At 44.5% G+C, this 9954-nt stretch overlaps 1 protein-coding gene across 4 annotated transcripts in view; it reads left to right on the top strand.

Moving 5' to 3' along the window:
• The first annotated feature begins 3321 nt into the window (after positions 1-3321).
• Positions 3322-9954, top strand: part of PHF20 (PHD finger protein 20) — a 103712-nt gene continuing 97079 nt past the window's right edge. For 3 of the 4 annotated variants that reach the window (XM_036418065.2, XM_036418062.2, XM_036418060.2), the window contains exon 1: positions 3322-3464. The gene's annotated coding sequence lies outside the window, so the exon portion shown is untranslated. Of the gene's footprint in view, positions 3476-9954 lie in introns of all 4 variants that reach the window. The other variant, XM_036418061.2, reaches the window with a different exon arrangement.

Below are 9954 nucleotides of genomic sequence, written 5' to 3'. Positions count from 1 at the left end.
AAAATCTTCACTCAAGGATATTTTTCCATTGATTTTTAGAGAGAGTGGGAGACTGAGAGAAATATTGATGTGAGAGAAACACATTAATGGATTGCCTCTTGCATGTCCCTAACCAGGACCCAGGCCGGGGAGGAACCTGCAAGCAACCCCATTATGTACCCTTGACCAGAAAGGAACCCGGGACACTTCTGTAGCCTGACATTCTATCCACAGAGCCAAACTGGCTTATTAGGGTTAACACTAGAACATTGCAAACTGGAGTTCTGTGGCTAGCTAGAAGTCAGTGAATGTCCAGTTAAGAAGAAGTTAGTGAGGGAAGGGGTGGAGGATTGAAGGGGGTTCTAATATATGGTGATGGGAGAAGATTTGACTTTGGGTGGTAGGCACACAGTGCAATACACAGACCTTGTAACATAGAAACCTATGTCTGAAACCTATAAGATCATATTAACCAATGTCAGCGCAACAAATTTAATAAAAAGAAGTTAGCAAGCCAGGTTTCTGTAGGGTTTAAAATCAGAAAGAGCTTACAGATACTTTATTCATATCTGTATTTCTTTTTGCCCAGCCAGCATCAGTTTTCCCCTCAGTCGCCCTTTGGTGGGGATATCCTAAGGAGCAGATTACTCTTCTCTTCTCTCCCTGGGAGCCTAGACTAAGCATGTCATACTCACATGGTTGGCCAAGACTATAATACATGTGACCTGAGATTGACCAATCAATAGTGGCTCCTGGCCCAATTGTTTCCCTGCTCTCTTGTTGATGCTCTGTGGCCCAACAACATACTTCTTTATAATATTTCTGTTTTTCTTGTGCTTGCAACAGACAAAAAGAATTTTAACTTACAAATTGTGACAATTTCTTTACCAGGCTGTAAGCTCCTTGAAAATGGAAACTAAATGTCATTCTGCTCTTTAGCTTTGGTGCCAAGTTCAGCCCTTCTCAATGCATGAAGGTTGAATAAGTGAATAAACATGCTATATTTATATGGGGCTATGGAGTTTGGGATTCTTGGCATTACTGTGGCTGTGGGGCAAAAAGTTCTGTATATATTGCCAGGACCGGTTTGGCTCAGTGGATAGAGCGTCGGCCTGTGGACTGAAAGGTCCCAGGTTTGATTCCAGTCAAGGGCATGTACCTTGGTTGCAGGCACATCCCCAGTAGGGGGTGTGCAAGAGGCAGCTGATCGATGAATCTCTGTCATCGATGTTTCTAACTCTCTATCCCTCTCTCTTCCTCTCTGTGAAAAATCAATAAAAATATATTAAAAAAGCCGGGACTGGTTTAGCTCAATGGATAGAGCGTCGACTTGGGGACTGAAGGGACCCGGGTTCGATTCCGGTCAAGGGCATGTACCTTGGTTGAGGGCATATCCCCAGTAGGGGGTGTGCAAGAGGCAACTGATAGATGACTCTCTCTCATTGATGTTTCTAACTCTCTATCTCTCTCCCTTCCTCTCTGTACAAAATCAATAAAATATATTAAAAAATATATATATATATTAAGAAAAGTTCTGTATATATTACCACAGTCATTAACAGTTGACAACTTCATGTTAATAAATGGAAACCAGAAAATCCTGGGAAGGTCCCTTTTCCCCTATATTTGATTACTTAGATCTCTGCATGTTATAATTTTTGTATGTGTGCTGTGGAAATAAGCACAATTTAAGCTTCTGTTCCTGGTTTCCCAGGACCTCTTCCCAAGCACTGCCCTTTGTCCTACTTCAGCTGTGGCAATATCCTCTTCACTCTCCAGTCCTGATATGAAGAGTACCTTTCCTATGAACTCAGGTCATAAAGAAGAACCTGCCATTTTTTTTTTTAACATTATTCTCTTTTCTTTCATCCCTTCCTCAGATACACACAGAGTATCTATTATTTGTCAGGTTCTGAAAGTTTGGAAGGTACAAGCTAGTCCCTAATTTGAATTCAGGAAATAGACAAATACAACCAAGAGAATAGACAAGTGAAATAATAACACATTGTGTTGTGCTCTGTTGAAAACACAAGTGATAAGTTAGACAGTAATTGCCTGGGGAGGCATGTGGTAGAGAGAAGCACTTTTAGATAATGCAGCCAAAGAGGATCTCACTGAGATGAACTGAGACCTACATGATGGAGTCAACTTTGCAAAAAGCAGCAGCCTGTTTAATGGCCTAGCAGCTAGAGAGAAGCTTGGAAAGAGCCATAGGAACTGACAGAGGCCTACGGGTATGGTTCAGTGGTTGAGCAGTCCACCCACGCACCAGGAGGCCGCTGATTGAATTCCAGCTGAAGGCACATTCCCCAGGTTGAGGGCTCCATCCCTAGTAGCAGGAATTCAGGAGGCAGCCCATCCATGTTTCTTGTTCATCAATGTTTCTATCTCTCTCAAATCAATAAAATCATATTTTTAACAAAGAAACTGACAGAAAATCAGTGAAGTGTGCCTAGAGGATGAACAAGGGTGGAGAATGCTGATGAAGAGATTGGTTGTTTTAGTCAGGGCAGTGCCATGATTAGATTTACATTTAGGAAGTGCGATTTGGCTGTTCTGTCCTCTCTCCAATGTACAATAAAGTTGTTATTGCTCTTATAAATGACAAATGAGTAGCATTTTCCCTTGGGACTTCTCAAGTCCCATTGGGAAAACATCCTGGAACATTCTGGGGTAGCTGCAACTCTGATCTTGGTCTCTGGAGACAAAACACATCTCAGCACCAGCTATGGGAATCCTTTCCTAGGAGTTAACGAGGCAAAGTGAAGGAGGAATAGTATAAAGGCCTTGAGGTGGGAAGAAATCTGGATTGTCTGAGCACTTGAAAGTGTTTGAGAATGAGGGAAGCTGGATGTGTAAGAATGAGTGGCAGGTTAGGCTCAGACTTTCAAGAGCCTGGTAGATAGGCTTCCAGCGAAAACCACTGATCTGTATCTGAAGAACAGTGGGAAACAAGGCTTCTAGCAGAGGATGCCTGTGATTATATTTGCGTTTTGAAAGCTTCCACTGTGTGTTAAGATTGGATTAGGAGGGGGAAGAGTAATGGGGCTGAAGGAACCTCCATCATCCAGGAGAGATGTGATGGTGCCCTAGACTGGGTGTTTGTATTGGAATGGAGAAAAGTGGAGGCTTTACATGCACTCAGGAGGCAAAACTAACAGGTGATGGGTAGTCTCCAGCTCCGGGCTTCGTGTGATCTCAGTGGTTACGGGTGAGTGGGGACTTCGAGCTTGGGATCCGGGCGCTGGCCAGGTTCCCGCGCGTTACTGTAGTGGGCGTGGCCCGCCGAGCCGTCGTCATGGTGATCAGACTGGGCGGGGCCGAGGGCGGGGCCGCTGGGGCTGCGTCACTCGGTGGTGGCGATGGTGCGTATGTGTGGGGGCGGGGTATACGCTGGGCGCGTCCCTAGGATCACGTGGTGCGCAGCACGCAGAGTCCTTCTGTCGGTTGGTCCTGAAGCGGCGCAGCCGGAGCGGGGCTGTGAGGTGAGCTCGCGGTGAGGCACGGCGAGGCGAAGCCGGCTGGTCGAAGCCGGTCCGGGCGGGCCCGCGCCGGCGCGTGCCGTGCGGGCGGGGACGGTGACGGACGCCACCGCTACTCTGGTCCCCTGCCCGGCCCTGCTCCCCGCCTGGCCCGTCTCGCCCAGCCCGGAGGGAGGCCCGGGGACCGCTGCTGAGAGCGTGGCGGGCGTGCGAGCGGCGCCCAATCCCCAAGGCTGCCCGCGGGAGTGATGGCAGCCTGAGCCAATCAGCGCCGCCCGAGGGGGCTGGGCCGCGGGGTGCGGGCCTGGGGCGCGGAGCGGGCCGTGGCCGTGGCGGTGGTGGCGGCGGCGGCTGCGGTGGTGGTGGTGGTGGTGGTGGTGTTGTTGGTGGGTGGTAAGCGCCGGGGGCAGAGCCTGAGCTTTTGTGGCCCCGAGACCTTCACCACCAGCCTTTGCTATTGCCTCATTTTTTTGGGTATGCGTTTTTGAAAATTGACTCTTTTATCCTATTCTGGGGAGCACACCCCTTTCTCAAGCCTCCGACTATGGGAGTGTCCTCTTTCTCTAGTTTTGAAAATGTGAGTGGGTCACCCCTTTTCTTAAGCTCCAGCCCAGGGGTTTTTATCTCAATTTCCAAAGCCCCCTCAAACTGAGGATGTACCCCCTTTCCTAGGATCCCCAGACTGGGAAGACACTTCCTTTTTTCGAGCCTTCAATCTGAGTAAGCACTCACTTTCAGATTTGGAACTTCGCCCTGTTAACGAGTCTCTCAAATCTGGGGTCCAATAACCAAAGTTTTGGGGTACTTATATTTCCACAAATCTAGGCTCCCCTTTTCAGGCTCCTAATCTGGCAATGTGCTTTCCAGAGTTTCTTAAATTTAAGGGCTTCTTCCTTTCTTCAGCCCTTCATTTCTTGATACTACTAGAAATGAGATCCAAGTCCTGAAGTTTAAGGGTACATACATGCAATTACACAAAGAAGGGAATTCGCTTCTCTTCCAGTCACCGTTTTTTGGATTTGCATCCTTTTTTATTAGTTACCCAAATCGAACATCCTGTTTCCCTGAGGAAGACTCATTTTCATATCTGAGGGTGTATTTGTTTCTTGTATTCCCCAAATGTATGGGATACACCCCTTTTGAATACGCAATTTTCAGGGTTTAGTCACTTTCCTGATGCTTCTTAAATCTGGGAGGGTACATCTTTTTTTTCTGGCTCCTCTCATTCCCAGGTGATAGTCCATGGTTTTTTTTTTTTTTAAATAGCTCTTCTGCCATCTAAAACATTCCCTTCACCTAAATTTCCTTCCATTTTTGGAACCTCAATTCCCTGTAATGCTCTCTCGGTTCCTTTTTTTTCTCCCCCCGCTTTAAATTTTAAGATCGATATCAGTCTTAGTACTTGTATTTTCTTTTTTTAAATAAAGATCTTTAAAATGTATTTTTATTGATTTTGGAGAGGGAGAGTTAGAAACATAAATGATAAGAATCATTGATTGGCTGCCTCCTGCACGCCCCCTACTGGGGATTGAGCCTGCAACCCAAGAATGTGCCCTTGACCAGGATCGTCCCTGGGATTCTTGAGTTCTAAGGCAGACTGCTCTATCCACTAAATCAGAACAGCTAGAGCTCTTTCTTTGATGAATGGTATCTTTAACACAGCACTTTCTCAGCTTCTGTTACCTTTTTTTCCCCCCCTGAGCATACTTCCTATACTCATACCTGAATTCGCTTTGCCCAAAGGGAGGCTCTCCCTTCTAAAGGGGTATCTGCATATTTTCTTTCCTCTGTCTACTTTGCCTTTTATCTTTTTGCTAATTGGAACTCTTCTCTGTCAGCTTGCCTTATACCCAGGCGTTTTCCTGGTTTCTAACTCTGGACACTGCTCTGCTTTTGGGTTGCTGTACAGATTTTCCTTTTCTTCCCCTAACACTGAAGGTGGCTTCAAGTCCAGGACTATCTGATGCCCCAAGTGCTGAACTTAAACTGGGAAGGAAGCCTCTCTCATTTCTTTGGTTATTCACAGGACTCTTAATCAGCCTGGTGGTTTGCTTCCTATAACTTTCTGGTTAAATGAATACTGTTTTCTCCTTTGCTTTATTTTCCTGTATTGGAAAAGAAAAGCTCTCAAGAGATTCTTCTAGTCTTGCTGTCAGCTCAAAAACTTCCTCCCTACACTGGCTTACTTCTTTCCTTTTATTAAGAAAAGAGATCATTTGGAGGAATGTCTTAGTTATTATTTTTGTTATTGTCCTTGGGGTGGGGGAGGGGGGATGGATCCTTGTCTCTCCCATCACCTATATGCCAAGCCTTACTCCCAACCCTCATCTTAAAATCTATAAATACCTGGGACCTCTTGTCTTTTAAGAGCCTTTAGTAGATTATTTCTTTTGTATTTCCCTCTGCCTTTCTAGATCCTTACTCAGGGTTTCTCAGCCTGAACCCCTTAATCAGATTAATTTCTCCACAGCTGGAATCCCAAGTGCTTATGGGATAATGACACCTCTCACCTTTCTTCCTTTTGAGAAGTACTTGAGTGTGCAGCTGTATGAGGCCTCAGTGGGGGGGAGAGAGTTTGGGCCTGAGAAACTACATTGGCAGGACAAGGCCAGAGGAAAATACTGCATTTTTAGGACCACATCCTTCTGAATTTCATTTGAAGATTGGATGTTTGCCAAGCACCTGCTTCTTAGGGATGCTGGGGGATTTAATGATACTCCCAGGAACCTGTAGGAATTAATGGGGCATGTGGAGAAGTGTTTGAACTCAGTGTTGGAACTTGAATTGTATTTTCAGAGTAACTATGCTGTTTTATATTATATCTCATGTTTATGAAAGCCCTAGAGCTAAGTTGTGTTATTTCAGGAAGTGAAATAGATTCACATTTAGATCATTTTGTCATTAGTAAGTACCAAATTCATAAGAAAACACTGGAGGTGTGACTGAGCAGTTCACAATAAAATAAAAGTGAACAGGTAATTTGTCTCTTTATTTGCCTGGTTGGTACTTTATCTGTGTACTGCTATGAACAGTGCTCCCAGGTGTTCTATACCACTGCTTCTCAAACTTGAATGTGCTTATAAATCACTTGGGGGTGGGGTCTTGCTAAAATGCTGATTCTGATCCAGTAGCTTTAGGGTGGGCCCTCAGTACCTGCATTTCTAATTCCCAGGTGATGCTAATGTTACTGAACAACATTTTGAGTAGTGAGGTTCTGTACACAAGGTCAAAGATTTCTGTGTGAAAATAGGAAGGTGGTAGTTGGCCTTATGCTAACGTTATGCTTATTGGTATTATATTCCATTTTCTCTTATCCAGACACACACCTTTTAAAGTTTGTACAAGGCATGGTCCCCTTCTGAGTACTACTAGTTATATTTAATTACAGTTATTCCAGTATTTAGGTTTTAAAACCATGGCTAAAACTTCTCTAGGGCTTTGAGTTCTATGTACTTTGTCAAATTTATTTTTATTGATTTTAGAGAGGAAGGGAGAGGGAGGGAGAGATAGAAACATTAATGATGAGAGCGAATCATTGATTGGCTGCCTGCTGTAGGCCTCCTACTGGGGATCGAGCCCACAACCTGGGCATATGCCCTGACCGGGAATCCAACCAGTGACCACCTGGTCCCTGGGTTGACGCTGAGCTACACCCACCTGGGCTCAAACATAATTCTTGATAAAGAATCATATCACACTTCATATCATAGTTGATAGAATCATCCAGCTTGTCTCTGTGATTCCTCACCTATTATCCTATCATGCATTATAGGGAGTCTGAGCTATCCCAAGTCAGCAGGGTCACAGGCATTTTAACGTTCCAGTCCTTTCTAGGTTCTGGAAATGGGTATGGGAAAGGCAGCGCTTGGAACTTGAATGGAAGCTGCTAGTTTATCTCTGTATGGGAGCTTCACAAAGGTGAATGCTGGTGGGAAGATGACCTTCTTTGATGGGGATCATGTCTTATGATGGTCTCTCTTCTTTCGAAGCCGTATCTCTAATCTGTTTCTAAGTCTTAGTGTTTTTTTTCCTTTCTAAATGTCTTAGGTCATCTGTACCTATATTCCTGGCTGTTACCTGTCATGGCCTTTTTCCAACATAATCCTATTCTGGGCTCTAATCAGGACAAACTTGAATGACTAGACTATTTTGTGGCCTGGTCCTCCCCTTCCCCCATCCCTCACATGAATGTCAGATCCTCTTCAGTCAGAGATTTGATCTGGATTTGGCTATAGTCCCAGCTGCTCCACTCACTGTGAGATCTCAGGCAAGTCACTTAATGCTACTGGACCTCATTCTCCCCTTTTGTTAAGTGAGGGGCGGATTTTCACCAAGGTCTGCCCTGTTCTGAGTCTTCTACAGTACCTTGCTTAGAAGCCCAGTGTCTGGGAGCTTGTTGTAGCAGATCTGATTTCTTCACGTGCTCTGTTGGGCAGGCTGCCAGTCATTCTCTTGTCCGAGTCACTTCTGCCACTGCCTCTTTTCTAGCCAAGGCAGCCAGCTTGTCTTCACACCCAACTTCATCATTCTTCTACTTCCATGTCCTCTGTCAGTTCCATGCTTTATTTTATTAAAAACTGCTAAACTTCTCAAAGAAATCTTCCTTGAATTCTCTGTTTAATGTTTACTACTTCTCTGAATCACTAAGAGGGAGGTTGTAGTTTACATAAAATATGTTTATTTGTAAATTCTCTTGTCTGATGTATATTTTAAAAATGTTTTCCTGCCGAAACCGGTTTGGTTCAGTGGATAGAGCATCAGCCTGCGGACTGAAAGGTCCCAGGTTCGATTCCAGTTAAGGGCATGTACCTTGGTTGCGGGCACATCCCCAGTAGGGGGTGTGCAAGAAGCAGCTGATCGATGTTTCTTTATCATCTATGTTTCTTACTCTCTATTCCTCTCTCTTTCTCTCTGTAAGAAAATCAATAAAATATATTTTAAAAAAAAGTTTTCCTCTCCTCTCCACTCCAGCTTTCTTTTTTGCTTTGAATTATCAGTGTAGGTAGAATGAAATTTAAAAGGGAAGAAGGGTAGGCCAGGTGGCTTAATGGTTGGGTGTTGACCCATGAACCAGGAGGTCACAGTCAGGTTGCGGGCTCGATCTCCAGAAGGGGGCATGCAAGTGCCAGCAGATTATGCGGAAACCGGTTTGGCTAAATGGATAGAGCGTCGGCTTGGGGACTGCAAGGTCCCGGGTTCGATTCTGGTCAAGGGCATGTACCTTGGTTGCGGGCATATCCCCAGTAGGGGGTGTGCAAGAGGCAGCTGATCGATGACTCTCTCTCTTCGATGTTTCTAACTCTCTCTCTCCCTTACTCTCTGTACAAAATCAATAAAATATATTTAAAAAAAAAGAGCCAGCAGATTAATGATTCTCACCATTAATGTTTCTTTTTCTTTTAAAAATATATTTTATTGATTTTTTACAGAGAGGAAGGGAGAAGTATAGAGTGTTAGAAACATCGGTGAGAGAGAAACATCAATCAGCTGCCTCCTGTACACCTCCCACTGGGGATGTGCCTGAAACCAAGGTGCATGCCCTTGACCGGGATCAAACCTGGGACCCTTGAGTCCGCAGGCCGACGCTCTTCCATTGAGCCAAAGCTGTTAAGGCTCACCATTAATGTTTCTATCTCTCCCTCTCTCTTCCTTTCTGAAATCAATAAAAACATTAAAAAGAAAAAAAAGAAAAAAGAAAAGAAAGTAAAATGTAGCTCTAGGCAAATAACTCCATTGGTTAAAACATCGTCTCAATACGCTAAGGTTTCAGTTCGATCCGCGGTCAGGGTACATCCAAGAATCAACTAATGAATGCATAAATAAGTGGAACAACAAATCGATGTTTCTTTCTCTGTCTTCCTGTTTCTCTAAAAAAATCACTAAATTTAACAAACAAACAAACAAAACACGTGGCCTATCCAAGTAAACTCTGTTTGGATAAAGAGTAATTTTTAAAAAAATAATCTGTGCTCCCCCTGCTCCCCCTCATTACTTCCTAGGGAGATAAAGGGAGGTTTGAGCTCTGATTTCCAGGCTCTCAATGCATGGTACAATGTTTAACCAATTGAGCCACACTGGCCAGGGATACATTTTACTTGATAAGCATTTTTAAAAACAAAATATGTCTTTAGAGTCTCCTTGGTTTGGTTAGATGATAAACTTGGAAAGAAAAAGGGAGGATGCTGTCCCTGTTCATTTCTCTCTGTGACTGCCCCTTTCAGATTGTTGACTGACTAACCTTGGGGTAATCTATTAAAAATTGAAACCCAAGCTCTAGCCAGTTTGGTTTAGAGTAGGGGTGTCGAACTCAATCAGAGAAGGGGCCAAAATCTAAAATCCAGTCTAAATCGCGGGCCGAATGGTTTACTGAACAGTCATAAACTGTCATTGTGATGGAAACGCAGCGGAGTGCAGTGATGACAGCGCAGTGCGGGCCACATTGCAAGGCCTGGTGGGATGGATTTGGCCCGCGGGCCTTGTGTTTGACACATGT

This window comes from Pipistrellus kuhlii, unplaced genomic scaffold (assembly GCF_014108245.1).
Source record: "Pipistrellus kuhlii isolate mPipKuh1 unplaced genomic scaffold, mPipKuh1.p scaffold_m20_p_6, whole genome shotgun sequence".
Classification (NCBI taxonomy): Eukaryota; Metazoa; Chordata; class Mammalia; order Chiroptera; family Vespertilionidae; genus Pipistrellus; species Pipistrellus kuhlii.
The sequence above is the reverse complement of the archived record's forward strand: the minus strand, read 5'-3'. Positions and strand labels throughout refer to the sequence as shown.